We start from the raw sequence: 22,031 nt of genomic DNA on the forward strand, positions 1-22,031 counted from the left end.
AAATATCTAGGAGATAGGTGAGGGGGGAGCCCTCAGGTTACAAGGCTGCAGACCTCTCCCAGAGTCTGTCTCTGTTGCCAGGTGCTGCTGGATCCCAGTGCTGGCACATATGTGATGTGCACACGATGCCTGAGCGAGCCAGCTCCTCAAACCACAGAGAGAGCAGGCCAGACACATCAGCAAATGCTCTTAAGTCATCCAGTAACAGCCCAATGAGGTAGGGCTATTCTGATTTCCATTCCCTGAATGGAGATTCAGAGAGGTAAATTGACTTCCCCAAATCCGCAGAGCAATGAGCAGGAGAGCTGAGATTCGAACCATTTTTGTCTAACGCAAGATCTCCCATCATGGGGTCCCGGCTCTGCAGGGGCATCTCACGCTTCCATCCCCCCTCTCCCACAGGTGTTCCAGCTGACCACCTCACCATGGGTCTGAGGAGTTGAGGCCAGAGGCCATACTGGTGGATTCTGCTTCTGCCTGGGCCATGAGGCAGGGAGTTGGTGGGGACCCCAGGGACTGTGCTGGGAAAATGGCGCAGCCCCCGATTTCTGCACCATCCAGGGGGAGGTGGCTAGAGTCAGGGTACTCAGGTGCCGGGTACCCCGATCACAAGGGGTAAGTTTGTGTGGGAGATGTCCAATGGGTCAAGGCCTGTGTGGAACAGAATTACAAGAATCAAAGGCCGGAGGCCCAGCCTGGTGCACTGCTCCTGACAGTCGGGCAGATTTACGCCTGGCCAGCTCCCAGGCATATGTGGCTGCTGCACTGACACCCACCATATCTGCCGGGCTGGGTACCTGGGCCCCACCGAGACCGTGTCACACAGGCCTGGGAATCCCCTCTTCTGTTGACGTTCCTCCTAAAACCACACAGAGAAAATCAACAAGGTCATGTTCACATCCACTCCGCCTTTTCTCAGAGCTGGAAACTGAGACTCAGAACAAAGTCACTTGTCCAAAGTCACCTCGAAACTAAAGAACAAAGACAGAGCTGGAGCCCCATGTGTCGGTCCAGTCCTCAGTCTTTCATGCCTTCCTGCCTCCATTGTGCTGTGTGTGTGTGCACACTTGTGTGTGTGTAGGCATGTGCATGTGTGCATGCGTGTATGGTTGTGTGAGACACTTGGGGTGTGGGAGCCCCTCACAGGCTTTTTTTGAATACAGCACCACAAGGAAAGATCCAGAAGGGGAACCATGAGTAGAAACCCCAGCACCACAAACTTGCCAAACGTCCCCAAAACGACACTCCTCACACACACAGGCATGGCAAGTAGGTCACGCAGCTGTGCGTTCTTTAAGGACTCAATTTAAGAAATGTGGGATGGTATCCTCAACCAGGGATTTGCGGGCCTGTTTGGCTCCTGCTAAGTGGGTGTGTATGATTAAATCAGATAAGAAATGGAATTAGATTTGTTCTGCTACAAGAGGCCTTAGCAAGCAATGAGGCCAGCTCCCTACTAAATGAGAACTGCGGCTGAGACTAATCCCAGGTCACAAAACGACTTGTGAGCAGGGATGAGACGGTAGATAACAGGACCATCCCCAGCAGATGCCCAGGTTGGCCAACGAGGGTTCTGGGCATTTCTGGGAGGAATGGGAGAAAGGCACTGGGGTGCACTACCTGAGCTAGACAAGGTGACTTCCACAGACAGCCGTGAAGCGAGCCCAGCAGGCAGAAAACAGGCAGTGGAGAACGTGGACCTGGAACCCTTGAGAAGTGACAAGGCTGTCCCGGCCAGCCCCAGCAGCTGTGGACACAGCTTTCCAGCATCCAGCATGCTCAGAACACCAGGTGGGCCTGGGCTGCAAGCTTTTAGAGAGGCAGTTACCACATGACCAGTGGGAGGGGCCAAAAGTGAGTGGGAGGGGCCTCTGGATGGAGGAAGACACCCTACGCCCAGTCCCCTGAGGCTCTGGACACCTCAGGTTTCAGGGACATCCGGGAGGACACTGGGGCAAAGCCTGGGCCCACATTCTCAGATGCCAAGAAAGCAGTGACTAGAAGGGCCAAATGGAAGGGTTCTTAAGGGGGCCGGGCTCAAGGTCCTCTTCCCTCAGGGGCCTCTCTGCTGGCAGGGACCCCTTCAGAGGTCTGACCATTGTAATCAATGCTTATCCAGTGCTTACTACCTGACAGGAACTGTTCTGAGAGTCTTAATTAATGCACTTAATCCCTATAACGACATTATGATCATCACCCTATTTTCAGATGAGGAAACTGAAGCTAAGATTGAATCACTTGCCCAGGGTCACACAGCCTTTAAAGAGTGAGCACCCAATCTGGAGGTAGGAGAAAAGTCAACCCCCCATGTCCCTAACTCTAAGGCCAGACTGTGGGCATTGCACTGTATTCTAGTCTCGGTCCTCAAGGCAATCCCATGTACTGATAAGACATACACGCAGCCTGAATCTCAGCACTCGAAAACAGAGGTAAGACGTGTACCAGCACCCTTGGCTTACAGCCATTTAGGCCTTACTTAGAATGTCCAGGGAAGGGGCACTCACAACTTCATGATCAAGTCCTACAATTGGAGAAACCCTTAGAGGTCACTTCGTTCAGGGAAAGTTACTGTGTGGTCTACACGCACTTCCTTCTACAGCCTGTGCCGGTGGCAGACATCACTAATCCATCATAGAACTTTTTCAGTGTGTCCTGGGACAGTCTCAGAATCTTTCTTAATTCATTCACTGCCCATCAGACTTAGCACAAGAGCTTTAAAAATCCAATCTTTCATTTGCGGAAGGGGAGACTGAAGCTCCAAGAGGAGCTCCCTTACTCAGTCACACGGGAAGTGAGAGACAGGGCCAGACCTGGAGGTACAGCGAGTCAGGGTAGCTCAATGGTGACAGTTACCGAGGGCTGGGAGTGCAGAGGCATTTCTAGTGGGGGCACTGTAGAGCAAGCAGGAGAGGGAACATCCTGGCACACTCAGGGGGAGCCAGAGAGGAGGCTGAGCCTGGTGTAGGGAGAGCAAAGAGTTGGCACTGAAGGAGATGGAGGGTTGGGAGGGGGACCACTTCCATTCTCACAATCTGGAGAAAAGATGACAAGCTTGTGTGTAGGATCAACTTTGCAGGCCAATTCACAGACAGCTTCTGCCCACAGTGCACACCCACGGACTGCAAACATTTGGGGTCAACACAGCGCGGGCTTTCTGTGCCAAGGCCATGCTAGGCCTAAGGAGAGAAACAGCAATGATACATTGGTATCGTGTTTCCCCCCAAATAAGACCTAGTCAGACCATCAGCACTAATGCATTTTTTGAAGCAAAAATTAATATAAGACCTGGTCTTATTTTAATATAATGTAATTAATATAATACTGGGTCTTATATTAATTTTTGCTCCAAAAGATGCAATAGAGCTGCTGGTCCAGCTAGGTCTTATTTTCAGGGAAACACGGTATGTGCTGGGGGTAGGGGGTGGTTGGTTTGCCACCCATTCCCTGGGCCCTCACCACTCCAGGGCCAATGCGCAAAATCCAACCACCAATACCAATCATTTTGCCTGAAAGATCTCTCCGGCAACTGGAGCACACTCTGCCCATGCATCTGGCAGGCTAGGGAATGAATGCCCCAGAAGAAGCCTTCGGTCAGTGGTCAGCTCTCTGTCCCCCACGGGCACTCTGGGGTGCCTGCTCTATGCTGCCTCCCCAGGTTCCTCAGCAGACTGAACTCCAGTTGCCCCCAGCAGTGACTCTGTTGAAAATACACCCCACGGTGGCTCCTTCCCTACCTGGTCTCTCCCCTCTAGTACTTCCTGGGATCACCACTAAACTGTCTGCATGGAACCTTGTCCCCTAGGCCTCCCTCACAGGCCTCAGGGTGGCCCCTCTGTGGCAGAGGCTCTGGAACCTGAGCGTCCCCTCTTGGATGCCCCATAGCGCCACAGGGCCAATATGATTCTTCTTCTAAAATTCCGTCTCCTTCTTCTCCCCCACCTCCCCTCCCCTCCCCTTCCCTACTTCTCATTATCACCTTTCCCCTCTCCATGGTCAGTTGGCAGCCTGACCGCTTCTCCATTCACCCCAGCCAGAAGCCTGGCCTCCTTCCTCTCCTTCAGCCCCTATATTTACTCCCTCACCAGGTCCTGTGTATTTTACCTCCTGAATTCTCAAAGCCATACACTCTCCTTGCCCACAGCTACCCTCTTGTCCAGGCCTCTCCTGTCTGGACACGGCAAGAGGCTTTTGATGGATTTCACTGTACTGCCCCTCTGCACCACGTGGCCCAACCTCTGAATCAGAGCCAAAGGGAATGTTTAAAATGTTTCCATCCATTAGGGATCAGCTGAAGGCCATTACTTCCATGACGCCCTTTTGGATTCTCTGGCTCTGGGTTTCTCCTGTTAGGGTCAGAAACTATTCTCTACCTTGTGTGAGAGTTGACCTTTCCCAGGCCCCATCTCTGGCCAACCTCAGAGGCCCACAAGGACTGACGCAGGCCTGGCACAGAGAGGGAATCCAGGAAATGCTCACTCACCAGACAAAAGAATGAGGGAGTAAGACGCTGAATAGAGAAATGGATGAGGAGATGGATGGATCAATGAATGAGGAGACAGATATATGTACAAGCATATATCTATATGGTCAAGCATATGGATAGACAAATGTGACTGACAGATGGGTGGACAGATGGGGATTGGTGGTGACCAGAGAAATGGACGTATGGATTAGGTAAGTGGAAAATAATTGGATAGATTAGTAGAGATAATACCTAGATGAATCAGTGGATAGAAGGATGGATGGGATGGTTGGGTGAGTAGATGAATGGCTGGGGAAGGCAGATGAATACTTGGGAGATTGGTGAAGACATGGATGGAAAGATGACTGGATGGGTTGGGTAGATGAGTAGATGGATGGGGAAATGTGTGGAACTAGTGGATAGATAATGGGTAAATGAGAAGTTAAATAGGTGGGTGGATAGGTGAATAGGTAGATGAATAGATGAGTAGGGGGGTAGGTGCATAGATGAGTGTTTGGTTGAATGGATGACTAGATGGACAGGTGCACACCAGTGACATTAATCTTACCTCTTGAATCCTATCTTCTAAGTAACGGTGCTGAGTGGGCAAGTGGCTGACTTCAAGGCTGCATTAGTAGCAGCTGCCATTTCCCAGGCACCAGTTGGAGACAAATCAGTTGCTAGAAGACCCTAAAGTTAACAAAGCAAAGCCAAATTACTGCAGACAGTGCCACTTTCCTCAGAGGGGCTCAGAAGTCAGAAATTTCCACGTGAACCCATACTTCTGCTTGCTTCCCCCAGGGTCCCAAGGGAGGTGCAGAGGCCTCCCACACTTCTGAAGCCCCTCATCTTCACAGCATGTGAGCCTGTCCACACAAACTTTCAGAACCAGAGAAGGGCAATAGAATATGGGTTCCCGGAGAAAATAACAGCTGATATTTAGTGAGTGCCTACTACATTCCAGATACTGTGGTAGGTGTCCAGACGTCAACTCATGTAATGCTCACAACAACCATACAGGATTGGAACTATTGCTGTTCCCATTCCAGAGAGGTGGGTACTATGGGAAAATTCATTGCAGTAAAACACACATTGCCATTAATCGTCCTCAAAATACTCCCCCTCTCTTCGAACACACTTATCCCATCATTCTTGCCACTTTCTGAAGCAGTTCTGGAAGTCCTCTTTTGTGAGTGTCTTTAGTTGCGCTGTCGTGGCTGCATTGATGTCCTGAATCATTTTGACTTTGGGGAAGAGCCAGAAGTTGCACAGAGCCTGATCCAGTGAATAAGGTGGATGAGGACACTCCATAATATTTTCGTTTGACAGAAATTGCTGTATACCAGAAGCAATGTGTGACACGGAGTGCTGTCGTGATGGAGGATGATTTACAGCACATCTTTTCTTTTCTTTTTTTAAAAACTTTTATTTAAGTGTGTTTTTCCAGGACCCATCAGCTCCAAGTCAAGTAGTTGTTTCAGCCTAGTTGTGGAGGGCGCAGCTCACACTGGCCTGTGTGGGGATCGAACCGGCAACCCTGTTGTTAAGAGCACCGCACTCTAATCAACTGAGCTAACCATCCACCCCACACTTTTTTTTTAGTTAAAATTTATTGGGGTGACAATGGTTAGTAAAATTACATAGGTTATATTATAATTCTGTAATATATCATCTTTATATCACATTGTGTGTTCACCACCCAGTCTGTTCTCCTTCAATCACCATATATTTGATCCCCTTTACCCTAATCTACAAATAATTTAGTGATTTCCAGATGGCACACTTTAAAACACAACTTCTCTCAAGTGTAGCTCACACCCGATTGTCTGCACCGAGCAAGCTGAAACTTGTCCCACACTGTTCCTAAGGTTTGGCACGCCGCTTCCCGTATGGAAGGCCCTGCCTTTCCATCGGACGGCGCTCGGCAGCGGCGGGCACCGTGTTTGTGACCACACCTCGTGTACATGGATGCACGTCAGTGACCTGTCAGAGATTTACCTTGAGCAGCCACACATCCTATGTGGTCCCCGCAACCCTCAAGCCTCAGTTTTCCCATCTGTCAAAGGGGGCCCCTGCTTTCTTCTCGTGCTGTGAGGATCAGGGGAGAGTGTGTTGGGAAGGGGTTCTACAAATTTCCAGAGGCAAGCTGACTTGGAATGCCCTCATCTTCCCCCACCTATTAGCCACTGAGCCCGTGGAGCCCCACCCTTTCATAGCTAAGGATGGCTATAATCCACTGTCACACTGGCATTTCTGGCTGGAATGAAGGTAACTCGGTGAGTCACCCTCACATCATGTCTCCTGGGGTAGGCAACAGCAATAGGTTTAGAAGCACACAGAGCTGGGTTCAAGATCCAGCTCCGCCCCTCCCAAGCTGTGTGACCTTGGGTGAGTCACTTCCCCTTTCTAGGCCTCTGCGTACTCTGTACAGGGTTGGCCTGGCTGCTCCCTCTTCACCCTCTGGGCTCTTACCTCAAGACTCCCGGTCTTCTTCCCCTACTTTCCCATCCCTCATAATTCCCTGATCAGCTCCCGTAGGTCCTGCAGTGTCTCTCTTAGGTCATTCACTGTCAAAAATGATGGGGCAATTGAGGCTCAGGGAGGCTCCATCATAGATCACTGCCCACAGCTGGGACTCTCCGTGGCAAGGACTTGTGACCAGGTCTTTGTTCTTATGCCCGTCCCTTTGAGGAGCCCGCATTATGCCAGGCCTTGTGTGCTCAGCACCTGCCTTCAGTTATTCCAGTCTTCACAGCCCCACCTGAAGGAAAGATGAGTGTCCCCACTGGACAGACAGGGAAATTGAGGCTGAGACAGGTTAAGACACTTGCCCTGGGTCACCTAGAGCTGAAACTCTGAGCAGAGGTGTCTGTCACAGGACAAGGAATCCAAAGAAGGTTAGGGAGAAGGGGTGACGGTAAAAGGCATGCATAGCCTGCCCCTCCCCACTTCCTGTTGGTCACTTGGCCTGCACCAGGCGATCTCAACCTCATTCCCGACTCCCTATTTTGTGGAAGGGGCTTTCTCCAGACCCACAAATCCACTGAGTCAGCTTTGTTCTCACTTGTGAGGGAGGCAAAAATAGCTCCCCTCTACAGGGAAACTGAGGCTCAGAACAGAGAAGTGCCCAAGACCACAAAGCCATTGAGTGAGTGGTGGCTTGGAGACAAGAACACAGGTCTCTGGATGCCCTGTCCAGCACTTCCCCTGCCACCCTGCAGTGGCTGCAGCAGCCCATGATGTGAGCTCAGCCCTCTGAAGTTCACCAGAAACTTCCTAGTCATGGTAACAGTCCTGGACAGGGTAGTCAAGGTCGGGGGGCAAGGTTTGTACACAACAGAAGGGCAGCTGGAGCCCAGAGAGGCCAGACTGGCCCTCAGTGTCCCAGCAAGTGAGGGCAGGGCCTGGACTGACACTGGAGCCCCCACGTGCCTTTACCCCCCAGCACCAAGCAGCCAGCCAAGGCTGGAGCTGAAACTGCCTAGGGCACAGGGCAAGGCATTTCCCCTTCCTGAGGCCCAGCTTCCTCCTCTACAAAATGGGCTGATGACTGGCCTCCCAGGGGACGTGACTGAAATTCAGTGTGCTGGGGGAGGTATGCTCTGGGCACAGGGCCTGGCACGGCGGGACTCCAGGAAGCGGCAGCTGTCAATCATCATCATCATGACACCAGCCATCCCTGGAGGGGTGGGGCCCAAGGGGCCAGCAAGTCCCCAGCTCACAGTAACCCCTTCCCTGGGCCTCAGCCTTCTCATCTACAAAACAGGTGGTCCCCACCTACCTCAGGAGCCTGCCAGGAGGGTAAACTGAGGCCATATTCCACCATGTGGCACACAGAGCCATAGTAAAAGCCAGGTCCTCCCGTGTTCTCTGATGGCGGTTTTCTGGCTCTGACAACCACCAGCACAGAGAGCTTGGAGCACAAATGGGGATCCCCAACGGATCAAGACTGGCACATCCCTAACCCTATATGCCACGAGTAACGCTCTCCAAATGTACCCCAACAGGCAACGATGCAAGAGGGCTGTGAGCTCCACTGGGGCAGCACTCTGGCTGCCTTGCTCCTCTGTGCCCGGGGTAGTGCTGGCCGGCACGTAGTGCTCGGGACGTGGGGTCGCAGCGTCCACAGCTGCCCCTGACCCCTCCGGTCCCTCGCCTTCTGTGGTCTGGAGACAGGGGCTGGACACATTGACCCCAGGGATAGGCTGCGCCAAATGGCCACGAGGGGCAGACATCCATCCTTTGAGCCCTGAAGGGAATCCAGGGCAGGAGGTTCTGGTCCCCAGGGTGGACAACAGGTCAGGCCAGGCACCAGGGAATGTTTCCGGTCAGGCCAGGCACCAGAGAATGTTTCCAAGGGTATTTTTATCTTGAGAACATCCTTCTACAGGGGGCGGGGGCAGGAGGGAGACAGGGTGTCCTTGGCCCCAGGCCTCTGGGAGCAGCAGAGGACAGAGGCCCCTGGGCACTCTCTGCTGGAGTGGCCATTACAGGCACTGCTGCGTCCCTGGGTTTTTTTGGGTCCTGGCAGCAGTTGGAACCTGGAGGGTCTTGGGGGTTTCATGGGGCTCCCAGCTCTGCTCCAACTTGCTGTGTGACCTGTGGCAGGTGTCTGTCCGACTCAGGGCTTCCGTCTTGCAGTCAACCTTCCCTAAGGCCCTGCTCAAGCTGGGCTCAGCTGGGTACCAAGTACCTGCCTGTGTGGGGCCTCCTGCCAAGCAGGGGAGATAGCAAGTAAACCAGCAACCACAACAAGGTCAGAGCCTTGAGAGCCCAAGGGAGGTGTCTAACCCAGTTGGGGGAAACGGAGGTTTCCTGGAGGGAGGAGAGAGCCTAGCCTGAGACTAATCGCAGTGCAGTAAGGGGGACTCAGAGTTCCACGGATCGGGGTGCACATCTGGCACTATTCCTCACACACTGGGCCTTGGGCAAGGTCTCCCTGCCACTGACCCTCCCTATTCTGATCTGCCAATGAAGGAGCTGGCCCTTCCAAGCCTGACATTCCAGGATCCTAAGGGATTTGGGGCTAAGAAAGGTGTAGAGAACCAGGTGGGGGCACACCCTGTCACCCTAATAACAGGGAAGGCGAAGGTGTTTGGAGTGCCCAGGTGTGCGGGTGCTGAAGCCGAGGCGTTACACTGACAGATGAAGAGACTGAGGTTCTCAGAGGCCTCTGGATGCATATTTATGAGCTTGGACTTGATCCCAAAGGAGACCTTGAAGGTGTGAGTTCTGGGTCAATATGTCGTGGGTTCAATCTTGTCTTTTCTCTTTCCATGTGACCTTTGGCAAGTCATATAACCTCTCTGAGCCCGTTTTCTCACCTGTAAAATGGGATTAATAATAGTATCTAACTCTGGGGTGGTGATGGGGTATCAGCAAGTTAATACGTGGAGGTTGCCCAGCCGGAACCTCCTGGCCTCCACCCACTCCCGTCATGACATGTCTGAGCCCAACTGACGCTGGGGAGGGGTCACAGGCCCCTGGAAGGCCACAGCTGGACCTCACTCAATGCAATGCAGGAAGGAATGAGCAAAAGGACAGAATGGGAAGGAACTCCAGGGGGAGGGACCCAGTGAGCAAAGGCACCCTGGCTTCTATTTTTCTTACAGCAGTAATTTTTCAAGTTTCAACCTAAGTTGAGTCTCAGGCATTTCCTAAGTGCTCAGCAAGTGCATGGGAGAGCAAAGACCAGAGGTTAAGTAACAAGAAACATCCTGTAACAAAATAGACCGTGAATAAATAGGCTGGGAAATTTGCCAACATATAAATAATTATTATGTTTACCAAAACTCGCCAAAGCAAAACAAAAAGTATAAATGTTTTGTTTGTTTGATGTATGCTATAAAACAGGACCGATGTACTTAATACATAAAGAATTCTTTTAAATCAACAAGACACACTAGGAATGAACAGAGGGCTAGGGTTGGACTCCCCAGTGAGGAGGGTCATGTGATCCTCAGTGAGCTGTGTCTCAGGAATGCTCACGCCTCAAAGCCTCAGTATAAGCTGGTTCCTCATCATGCAATGTCTTGCTCCGCCTTCCAGAACTTGATGCATTCTTCAAGCTCAAAGGATGCCTCCTCTATGAAGCCATCCAAGATTTCCCTGGGTTCCCTGCTGCTCCTTGCCAAGTCCACACAACATGTTTCTTGGCCCCCTGGAACCACTGCCTGGCTTCAGCTGAGTGTGTGGCACTTCATCAGAGATTGTTCCAGGTGGAATGGCCTTTGACAGAGGAGGAAAGAAGGCAGAGAGGTGTACAGCCATGTGATAAGTCATGGTCTATGAGCCACATTGCTGAGCCTCGCACCCAGGTGTCCTGCCTCTGGTCCCTGTGTGCTCCAGCCAACTCTGCCCTAATGATTCCTCCAGGCCCACCTTGCTCCCATCAGGGAAAAGGCCCCACCTCGGGGGCCTCATATCTTCATAATGGGCTGTGCCCAATACGAGTCCTGACTAGGCAGAGTCCAGGCAGGCTCAGGGCGTGAGACCCGGCCTCAGTCCCCAGCGACCCAGACGCTCTGCTGGGGGAACACAGGGACAGTTGTTTTCTCAGCTTCCCTTTCCTTTTCCTCCTTTTATAAATTTGGCTTTATCTTGGGACCAAAAAATTCACTGGGAGGGTGTGACAGACCTCTGAGGGCACTGGGGTTCACCTGGCATGAGCAGGAGGCTGAGTTCTGAGACCAGGAGTCCAGGAAAATAGGCTGGGCTTTTCAGAGGGCCTATCACTCCCCCCAGGACCCCAGTTACAGCTCACACCTGGGATCACTGCCAAGGCCATGGGTCTCCCTCCATCTGCTCACCAGAATCACACTCAGCCCTTACTCACTCACTCACCAGATGCCGACTGAGACTCTACCACATGCAAGCAGAGTGCCTGGGGCCAACGCTCGAATGGGGCAAGGCAGAAAACGTGGTGAGAAGAAAAGAACCCAAGCAAGTCCGGAGGCAGGGCGGGCACTATTCCAGAGGTCAGGGAAGAACTCTCTGAGAGACTATGGGAACCACGTTCCTGGAACAGCAAGGACAAAGGCCCTGAGGCTGGAATGTTGCTCTATGTGTTTAAGAAACGGGAGGGAAGGCAAAGGAGCTGGGGCTGAGTGTGCCACGGAGAGGGGAGAATAGGTGAGAAGGAGAAGGGACAGCTCAGAGAGATGACTTAGCTGGGGACACATAGCCAGCAAGGCAGATGGGAACACCTGGGCGTCCTCTTCCTTATCTGCCAGTGACAATAATAATCTATGTCCCAGAAATGGCGCCCAGAGGAAATGCTCTCCACCTCCTTGCCAGACCCTCTGCCCAATGCCTTTTCTTTCTCATTCTCCCTCAAGCTCCCATGCACCCTTCAACACCCCCTTGCAAGCCCCCAATCCTTGTACTTCCCTCAGTCCTAGACCAGACCATTCTGGGTGGTAGTTAACTGTCCTACCGAGTCTTCCCACCAGAAGCCCCCTGAGGCCAGGGCCTAGGTCTGACTGCCTCGAGCATGGGGCCAGGTTCCAGGAGGAGGCTAAGGAGGGCAGTGGGAACCAGAGTGCAGAAGCCACTCATGATCTGCCCCGGTAACCCAGGAGTGCCCTTGAGGTCTGCATTGCAAGATGGCAGGCAGGGCTGTATGCTGTCTCAAGACCACTCCAGCCTCAACTTGACACGGAACCTTGCTCTGTCTGGGCCTAACTTTCCCCATCTATCAAATGAGAGGCTCCCCTTGGTCCTCTTCAACTTGTTGCAGGAAAAAGTCTGTGGCCTGAGGGATGGCGAGTCTCCCATCCCTCCTTCCCTTATTAACTGCTCACAGTAGGGAGCGGGGTATGGTTGGCACCAGCTGAGCCCCCTTGGAGCTCTGGATGAGCCTACAGGGCAGGAAATGTCAGCTTTCTGCCAGGTCAGCCAGGGGTTCCAGGCCAAGCCTCAAGGCGTTGGGGGGCCCTCCCACCCATAATAGAACCCTGCTGAGAGACAACCCAATGCCTGCCTTGGGCATTTCACCTAGAACAGCCAATTTGGTGGGCCTGAGAGAGCAGCTTTTCCAGGTCGTGTCCAGGAAACTGAACCGCAGATCATAGCCCATGATGCCTGTGTTGGTCCCCAGGCCCCCAGGAGGGCTGCCCAAGAAGAATGGAGGGAAACTGAGGGAGCCTGGGGGTACGTGGAGGGGTCTGGAAGGCTGCATGGGGCAGGGAAGGGTTCTGTGGTCCCTGCCACAACTCAGCACATTTCAGGACTCTTTCCAAGGGCCCAAGGATGGAATCCAAGGCTCTATGATCTTGATTGGGGAAAACACGTGAACTTCCCTTTTCTCTCTGCAAAATGTGTTCCCTCTGTGGCAAATGGAGACAGCAAAGCCCTGAAGCTTCACACTCTGTACAGCAGGTACAGGGGCCTTCGCTAGGTCTTGCTGTCAAAGGCATTATTAAGCAACAGCATGCTATAATCACTGTATCACATACTCTAAAATCATGTTTTGATAACTCACATTTCTGGTTTCCTTTGTGGTCCTATGTGGGTTCTCTCATGTGTTCAAAAATGTTATCCTGAGCAAGTGGACATCACAAGTATCCACAGCCAACCAGACTGGGACTGGAGCCTCACCTATGAAATGGTGAGGGTGGTTGTCTGGGCCATCTCGTTCGTCCATTCGTCCATTCGTTCATTCCACAAGCATGTCTTCACTAAGAACTGAGTCCACGAGAGGTCCTGTGCAAGGCATAGTGTGAACAGGATGGAAAGGTCCTGCCCCTTGGTGCTCAGAACAGATAGGAGGCTGACGGACATTTGAGAAAAAAATGAGTCAATGATTCAGGCTGCAGGAGGTGCTGTGTGACTGCCTCCTGCTGGTTGGGAGAGAGCCAGGGCTTGGACCAGGAAACAGCTCCAGGCAAAGGTCATGAGGCAAGAAGGAGCTGCATACAATCTGCGGGAGGAGGTCAGCAAGAGAGTAAGGGAGAGAGGAGGTCTACTGTGGAGGGGGGGAACAGGTCAGGGTCTCACCTGTGACCCATCTATGATGTCCCAGGTGAGACCCAAAGTCCCTTGGGAATCTTCCGAAGGCCCTGGGGAGGAACATCAACCTGAGGAATTTTCTGGAACACAGCGACAGTATCACCCTTCCATGCAATACCTCATCTAGTCCTGGGTGAGATGCAGGCTGTTCTTGGCATAATTTCAATGAGGAGAATGAGGCTCAGGGTGGGAAAGAAAGCACCCACAGCTACAGGGCAACTGACATTCTCACCCCACACTGGCTCACACTGACCTCACTACCACGCAAGTCTTTCTAACTCCAGGAAACTGGAACTGTACACCCATCATGTCCGACACTTAACACATGCTACTTCAGTTCATGCAACCGTTCCTTTCAATTGAGGAAAGAGACTGGGGCTCAGAGAGGGTGAGCATCTTGCCCAGGGCCACACAGCCAGTCCACAGCAGAGCTGGGATGGGAACCCAGGACTTCCGGGGCTGTGGGAACAGAGACCCTGGAATTAATCACATATACCTGGCCCTAATGTCTCTAGGAGGAAAACAGTCTCTCCAGGTGACTCAGGACCACCTCCTACAGGAAACCTTCCCTAGCTGCATGACTCCCACCACCTCTTCCTCATGGCTAACTGGTGCTGTGTAGAGGCAGGGGCTGCAGAAAGCCCGGGGCTGGTGGGGCAAGGGCCTGGTGTCTGGACCTTGTCTAGCCCTTGCTGTGCTTTGTGACTCTGAGCCACTGGCCCTCTCTGAGCCTGTGCCCAGGAGAATGAGGTAGGTTTAGGGGCATTTGTCCTAGAGCAATGGGTCTTACCAGCAGATCTCTTCCTCGAGAGCAGGATGGCAGCCACTGAAAATCCCAGAAAAAAGTGCTCTCAACCTTTTATTTAGCATCTACTGTTGTGTGCCTCTCAACAAGCCTATGAAACACTGCCTGGGTCTCTCCCTGCCCCAAGAGGAAGAAACAGGGTCAGAGAGAATCCAGTGGCCCAAAGCAACAGGCCAGTCAGTGCCTGGGGGAGGGGTGGTGGCCTTCCTCGAGCTAGGCATTCTGAAGAGGCCAGGTGCACCTGGTAGCTGGGGCACATGGCCAGGGCTGGGAGGGTAAATAAGGGTGCTTCCCCCCTCCATCCTCACACCAGCATCTGCTGGGGGGTGGGAGAGGGTTAGGGTGGGGGAGGCATGGATTCCTCCTGTGCCAGGTCCTGGCCTTTACCTGCTCTAGCTTGCCCTGCATCCGCCTCTTAAGTCACTCATTTGTATGATTAATCCTTGCCTCAATTTCCACATTGGGTAAATCAATTCCATTGCCTCCCGGGTATAACTGTTGGGAGTTAATGGAGTTATTGGATGAAAAGTGCCCAGTACACAACAGGTGTTCACGTATGCACCGTCCTTTCATGGACACGCAGCGTACAGCACGGTGCTTGCTGTTCTAGGAGTGTCATGGATGTGCGTACACCTAGCCCCACTTTGCATTTCCGCAGAAGCAGGTAGTGTGGAAGGTGACCCCGAGGAAAGCGATACAGGGAAGGACAGCAGCCCTTAATGGGTGTGCTGATAAGTGCCTTAATGCAGCCGGCAGCGGGGCTCCGGCCCACGGGTGCCTAACCTTGCACATTCATTATCCCCTCAGGGGCAAGACAGTCGCAGGAGTGGCCCATGGTGCTGTGGGAGGCAGGGACTACAGTAGCCTGGTGTCATCCATCAAGGGCAGCAGGGTGGGGACAGTTCCAGTGACCAGAGGAGGTGCTCATGCAGAGACAAGGGTGCGGATGGAAGTTCCAGGGATGCAGTGGGCAACCTGACAGCTCCCGTCTCACATGCAGCAGAGTGTGTCTGTGTGTAGTGTGTGTCAGCTGCTCGCCCCTGCTCCTTTGTGGGAACACAATGGTGCGTGTGCAGGATGCACACGGACACGGACATGTGTCCTCACGAGGATGGATCTGTCACAACGTTAGTGCTGGTGCTGGACACCCTGGGCTAGGTCACCGTGTGTCTGCTTTTGCACTCATGCCTGCACATGTTCAAGCTTTGTGCATACACACACATGGCGCACACATGCAAGTGCATCAGAGTCCCTTGCCCAGCGGAGTCCCCGTCAGCGGAGGTGGTCTGGCCACCTGTGCAACGGGGCAGGAGCTGGCTAAGCTGGGACAGCTTTGGTTCAAACCATGAAACCCAAAGAGGCTGGGGAAAGAAAAGGAGCTGGAGGGATGGGAGAGGGAAAAGGCTCTGCTCCCAGCTGCCCCGCCTGCACCGGAGACTGCCCTCCCCCTCCCCCAGCTAAGGGCTGCTGGAAGCTGGAAAGCAGGTCCAAGGCCCTCTGTCAGCAGGGCCCGCTGTGCCTCCTGGGGAGTGCCCCTCAGAGCAAGCCGGGATGATGTGGGCCCTCCCGAGCCCCCCCGACACTGCAGGATCTGGGGAGGGATGGCTCACAGATTCACGAAGCACCGGAAGAGGGAGCCCCAGATACCAGGCACTTGGTAAACCATGGGATGGCGGGTCGCCCAGCACAGAAGTCACCCTCTCTGGACAATTAATGCACTAATTGCATATGCTGTCCCACGGCAGTCCATTAGCCCAGATTGTGCAACGATTTTTTCACTAGTTCTTATCTCTTTCTTGTCCCCACGCCCAGCTCATCGGCTTCACCGCTTACGCCGGGAGGGCCTGACCCATAGACACTCCCCTACCTTCGCCTGGAAACACTGCATGTGATGTCATCAGTCAGCATGCACGAGGATGAAACCCCCAGGCAGCCAGGAGGTGAACTACCACACGGTCGGGGGCTTCTGGGAAGCGGACTGTGGCTTTCCAGGCAAGTCTGTGGATTCTCCCATTCTTTTGGGACAGCCCTTGCTTGAGAGCCTGGGACAGGTGCTCCACTTAGGTTTACTCGGCTTCACCTTGAGTGCCTCATTGTATCCTGAGAAAGCCCTGCAGGAAAGAGTCTACTATTATCCACATTTTCCAGATGAGGAAACTGAGCTTCAGAGAGGGGAAGTGACTTACCCAAGACTAACAGCCTATAAGAGGAAGAGGTGGGGAACTAAAGCCAGGCAGGGGCCCCAGAGCCTGTGCCTGTCCTCACATCATTTGGCCTCCCTAACTGAGCAGCCCTGTGAGGTAAGCCCCATTATGATGCCTGTTTTACAGATAAGAAAACTGAGGCTCAGAGAAGTGAAGTAACTTGCCCAGGGTAACACAACCAGGAATGGAAGCCAGACAGGTGACCTTGATTGATAATGTGCTCCACTCCGTTCCCTGGGTGATCCCGTGGCTGTGTCCAGGGAGGATGAGAATGGCTCAGTGCAGTCAGTTCCCACTGCTACCTGAAGCCGCAGCCACGTGGAGTCCCCTCCCCTGACTTCTTCAATACTTCAATGGCCAGCCCCACCTCCCAGGCGCTGAATGGAGGCCCAGGTTGGCCAGCTTTGGTAGCTCCAAGGACACAGCTCTCAGCACAGTGACAAGTGTGAAGGGCCCTCAAATCACAGCGCTGACCTCTCACCATCACCCACTCGTCATCACAGAAAAGGGGCCCCTTGCCCAGCTGAACAGGCCCAGCCATGTCAGTACTGGGCTGGGAATGCTGCGAAGCCCCTGCCCATCCCCAGGGCATCTTATAACCCCTAGCTTCTCCCAGGACCCCTCCAAACAGAGCTATCTAGAATCCCAAATCCTGCCAGACAGGTTAGTCCCCTCTTTGGGTCTCAGTGTCCTCGTCTGTAAGATGGGCACTGACAGCCCTTCCAAGGGTGGGGTTGGGCATGTGAGGACTTGATGGCCAGCACAGGGCTTGCAGGCAGTAATTGCTCAGCAAGTGCCCACTGTGGTTGGCATTCACACCACCTGCAAAGCCTGAGGCAGCACATCTGCTTAAATATAGACTGCATAGGCTTTGCTGTGGGCAGGCTCTGGGTTCACATTCCAGCTCTGTGACTCCCTGCTTGTGTATCTCAGGCACCCAGCTGCCCCTCTCTGAGCCTCAGTTTCCTGGCCTGTCAGCTAAGGATGTCACTCCTTCCCCACAGGGATGTGGGGACATAGTGGGTCCAGGCACGTGCAGCACTCATCTCCAGTCTCAGCAACCGCTAACAACTGACTGCCCCTCTCCCATTCCAACTGTAAAACCAGGGCAGCTGAAACTCTCAGTGGTCCCCACCAATGCCTGCTGATCGGGGACCCAAAGTGGCCACTGTGCCAGGCCTGGCAGGGACCTCGGGACAGCAGAAGTGTGGCCCATCTGGAAGTGGAAGGTTCAGGCCCAGGGACCCAGAGAGGGCCCGCTCTGCCTGGGCCACACAGTAGGACAGGGCAGGGCAGGGTGGGCTCCCACCAGGAACAGCCCCACCCACTCACCCTGCCTCAGAACACCCTTCCCCTCTCCCTGGACCAGTGCACAACGCCTGCCTGAACACCAACCATGTTCAAATTGCAGCTCTGCCGCTCAGATGTGATGAGATCTTGGGGAGGTCCCTTTACCGCTCTGGGCCTCAGTTTTCCCATCTGTAACACGGGGTTAATAAGATGTGATTGTAGTAAGGATTAGTGAGTTCATAAATCACTTAGAACGGTGCCTGGCATTGAGAAACATTATCACTATCACTATGATTAGCATCATCAGCATTTCTGTGCCAGGCACTGGCGGCACAGCAGGAAGAGGCCCACGGGGCCCAGCATTGAATACACTGTGTTCATGGTCGGTATCCAGCCCTGCCAGCTCCAGAGGTCCTCATGCACTTTCAGGCACCCCTTTTCTGTGGCTTCAGCAGGGCCTGGAAAGAGCTTCTGAAAAGAAAATGAAGTGACATTTTCTGACGGTTTACCTCTGACAACACCGAACTCCCAGCAGTTCCCATCTCCATACTTTTGCCAAGGCTATCCCCATTCCCCTACCCCCGGGATGCCCACCTCCTGGCTAACCTCTAGCATGTCTTTCAGGCCCCTAGCTTGAGTGTGAGGTCTCCCGGGTTTCTCTCTGTCACAGCCCTGACCACACCAGGCACCCTGCGCACCCCCACCCCCACCCCCAGCTTTGATCCTGATTCATGTCTGGAGTCTCCCAGGACACGGCCAGGCACAGAGCAAGGGCTCTGCGTCTACGTTCAAAGCAACAACAATCTATAACGAGAGCTCGTGTTTACTGAGCGGGTACGTACACCACATCTTATCCCCAAGTACTCTACCTAGATTCTCTCATTTAAGCCTCAGAAGAGTCCTATGAAATGCATGTTATAATTTTACAGACAAGGAAAGTGAGGCACGGGGAGGTGGCCTGAGAACACTGGAGATTTCACATGGCTTGAAGCACGAACTCAGAATCGTCTCTCTGCTCCAGCCTGTGGGGTGGGCAGGAGAGGCCAGCACTAGTGATCAGCTGTACCCTACTGTGGGGATGGTCCCTTCACCCCTCAGTGGTACCCCCAAGGCCTAAGCTTGGAGGAGCCCTGTACTGTCACCTACCAGCCCATATGAGAAGCCCCCAATGCTCAGTGTGGGAGCAGGACAAAAGAAGAGTGAAAGCATGGGTCTGGCTTCAGATTTGTGGGACTGCACTGTGCATTCCAAGGCCTCCGTGGGCTCATCTGGAAAGTGGGGGGACTGAGATGAGTCAGCCCGTAGTGCCTCGTGCAGAGTGGGGGCTATCCGTCCTGACAGAAAGGCGTGGAGGGGCCCGTGGGCGTGTGGGCCTCCATCCCCTCGTGGTAGGTCCTCGGTCCTCAGAGGGGCATTAAAGGGCCCAGCACCAGATCAATGGCCTGCAGACAGCGTTGGCCCTGTGAGCAAGACAGAAAAGGCACCTGAGGCCTGGGGCAAAGGCGAGGACCCACACAGGCTCTGTGCGCACCAGGAAGGAAAGCCTAGGAGCAGGCGTGAGCGGGGCCAGCCCTGCGGCAGCCAGCAGTTAGGGACACACTTGTGGGGCCCTGATGCTGGGCTTCTGAGGGCTACCTGTCAGCCAGAGCCTGACCCCTACACCAGAGCTCAGAGGAGCACCTGGGCGCCAGAAAATCCCTTAAACCTCTCTGATCCTCACATCCTCATCTGTAAATGGGGACAACAAAAGAAAGGCAGCTTCCAGGTCCTTTCCCGAGACTGAGACCAAGACCGAGGAGGCTGCAGTCTTCCTCCAGCTGAGCAGGGGTGGAGGGGTGAGAGGCATTGGGGGTGGGAGGATAGATGAGCCAGAGAACCTGGGGGTTGGGGAGAGGTAGGCACCATAGTACAGGGAGACAATGGAAGACTCGAACACATGTGGACTTAAAAATCCAGTCCTGGCCTGGAAGCAGCCTGGGCCCCTCCTCAGAGAGTGGTGGGTTGGGCAAGAGGGGTCAGAAGTTACTGAGGGTCAGAGCATGGGGGAGTGGAGATCCAACCCATGTATGCCCCTGCCCACCCCCACCTATGTCATCGGGCCACACCCACTGCACTGCTCACAGCACTGACACAGCGAAGGCGCCCATCTCCACTGCCCACACCAGCCTTCAGGCCGCCCGTCTGCCTCCACAGTGCACACCTGTCTACACTGCCCCAAAGCCCTACCCATGACCATGGGCCACAAACTCTCTATACTGTCAGCCATTCAGACCGCCGGACGCTGTCTACACAACTGGTCCCAGGCCCCACCTTCTGAACCCACTTGCCCGGGCTCCACTGGTTATGAGCAGGGAGAACGGAGGGGAGTTTCCAGGAAACTCCCACTCCCAACAGCACTTGCCTCCCCAGGCCAAAGGAAGCCACGTGGCTTGAATCCCCTCCAAATCCAGCTGCTGGGCACAGCCCTAATGGGGGGCTCTTGCCCGCTCCTCAGTGCTGACAGGCTAATCAGGGGAGGGGGCGGTCAGCTGGGCCAAGTCCTCTGCAACTCAAGTAGCTGCAGCCTGGGCTGGTGAGGGGTGGGGGTCTTGTTGGGAGGAGACACCTGTCCCCTGCCTGGCTTTCTAAACCCATCACAGCCAGCAGATCCACCCTTCCCTGGGCAGACCCACCTGCTGGACTGGGCACCACTGAGCACACACACACACACACGCATCCATGTTGGTGACCCAGGACCCCCCATGTGAGCACACGCTGTGTGCCAGGTCTATGGGAACCCATGGACAGCAAGCCCTGCTAGGACCTCTAGTAAGTAGATTATTCCCATTTTACACCTAGGGGAAACTGAGGCTCAGAAAAGCTCTGTGGCACGCCTGGACTGTTTCCTGCAAAAGTTGCTACAGCTCAGAACGTGAGACCGGAGGAGAAGCCCTGTCAGAAAGTCCCCTGTGCAGGCCGGGCACGTGGCCTTCAGTACAAATCACTGGGATTCACCGTTAGGACAGCCCTAGAAGATGGAGACTGCATTTTCACATTCACAGTTCAGATGAGGAGCCCAGGAACTACAGCGGTGGAGTCAGGAAGCAGCCCTCCTGGAAGGCAGTGCCCCCATCCCAGCGTCCCCCCTGCTGGCTACCCTGAGAATGTCTCAGAGGTCATCGCAGCACGCAGGTTGCAGCCTCAGCTTCTCTTGGAGAGGAGCACAGGTACAAGAGGGCAGAAGCCTGGCAGAAGGTGGGAGCTTAGCTCTTGCCCAGAGAGTCTTGAGGTGCCTGCAGACACCCTGGGGAGACCCTGGGCAGGTGGGTGGCTGAGCCTGAAGGTAGGAGAAAGGTCTGGACTAGGGATGAAAGCTGGGAGTTGGGTGAGTGACGGACTGAGGTCTGCAGGGAAAGGGGCGCCCCAGTGAGCGGGCGTTGGGGAGGAGGCAGAGCCCAAGGGCCAGGAGGCGGAATGGGTGCCAAGCCACACAGGTCGTTCCCGGAGGGCGCGAGGGCGAGCAGGACGAAGACAAGGTGACCATGGACCTGAATAGCTTCACTGGCATCGCAGAGCTGAAGGCCAAAAGCAGAAATTGGGGAAAGCAAGCGGGTTGCCACCTGTGAGTTTTGTGGTTCCTGAGAGCAGAGAAGTGAGGCAGAAGCTGGAGAGGGGTCAAGGGAGGTGTTCCATTGTTGGAAGACGCCTTTCAAAGATAGTATGTCCTCAGAAGCTTAAACAGACAGCTACCACAGCACCCAGCAATTCTACTCACTCCTAGGTGTACACCCAAGAGAATTGAAAACAGGTGTTCAATCAAAACTGGGCACGAATGTCCACGGCAGCATTATTGTTCACAGCAGCCAAAGGTGGAAACAGCCCAAACATCCATCAACTGCTGACGGATAAACAAAATGTGACACAGTGGAACATCACAGCCATAAAAAGGACTCGAGCGCTGATCCATGCTACAACATGGACGCGCCTCACAAATATTCTGCTAAGTGAGAGAAGCCAGACACATACAAATGAGCGCATACCGTGTGATCCATGTATACAAACGTCCATGGGAGGCCCGGAGGGCGCAATTGGTTAGAGCGCGAGCTCTGAACAACAGGGTTGCCAGTTCGATTCCTGCATGGGATGGTGGGCTGTGTCTCCTGCAACTAAAGATTGAAAACGGCGACTGGACTTGGAGCTGAGCTGCGCCCTCCACAACTAGACTGAAGGACAACCACTTAGAGCTGATGGGCCCTGGAGAAACACTGTTCCCCAATAGTCC

At 53.9% G+C, this 22,031-nt stretch overlaps 1 protein-coding gene across 6 annotated transcripts in view; it reads right to left on the reverse strand.

Annotated features, from left to right (window-relative positions):
- The window catches only part of KCNJ12 (potassium inwardly rectifying channel subfamily J member 12), a 53,038-nt gene that overhangs the window by 14,179 nt on the left and 16,828 nt on the right, over positions 1 to 22,031 (reverse strand). For 2 of the 6 annotated variants that reach the window (XM_081030179.1, XM_081030177.1), the window contains exon 2: positions 5,031 to 5,152. The exons of 2 other annotated variants lie outside the window; for them this stretch is intronic. The gene's annotated coding sequence lies outside the window, so the exon portion shown is untranslated. Of the gene's footprint in view, positions 1 to 1,620; positions 1,720 to 5,030; positions 5,153 to 13,060; positions 13,153 to 22,031 lie in introns of those variants that run through there. 2 more of the 6 variants (XM_081030178.1, XM_081030181.1) reach the window with 2 other exon arrangements.

This window comes from Rhinolophus hipposideros (assembly GCF_964194185.1).
Source record: "Rhinolophus hipposideros genome assembly, chromosome: 20".
NCBI lineage: Eukaryota > Metazoa > Chordata > Mammalia > Chiroptera > Rhinolophidae > Rhinolophus > Rhinolophus hipposideros.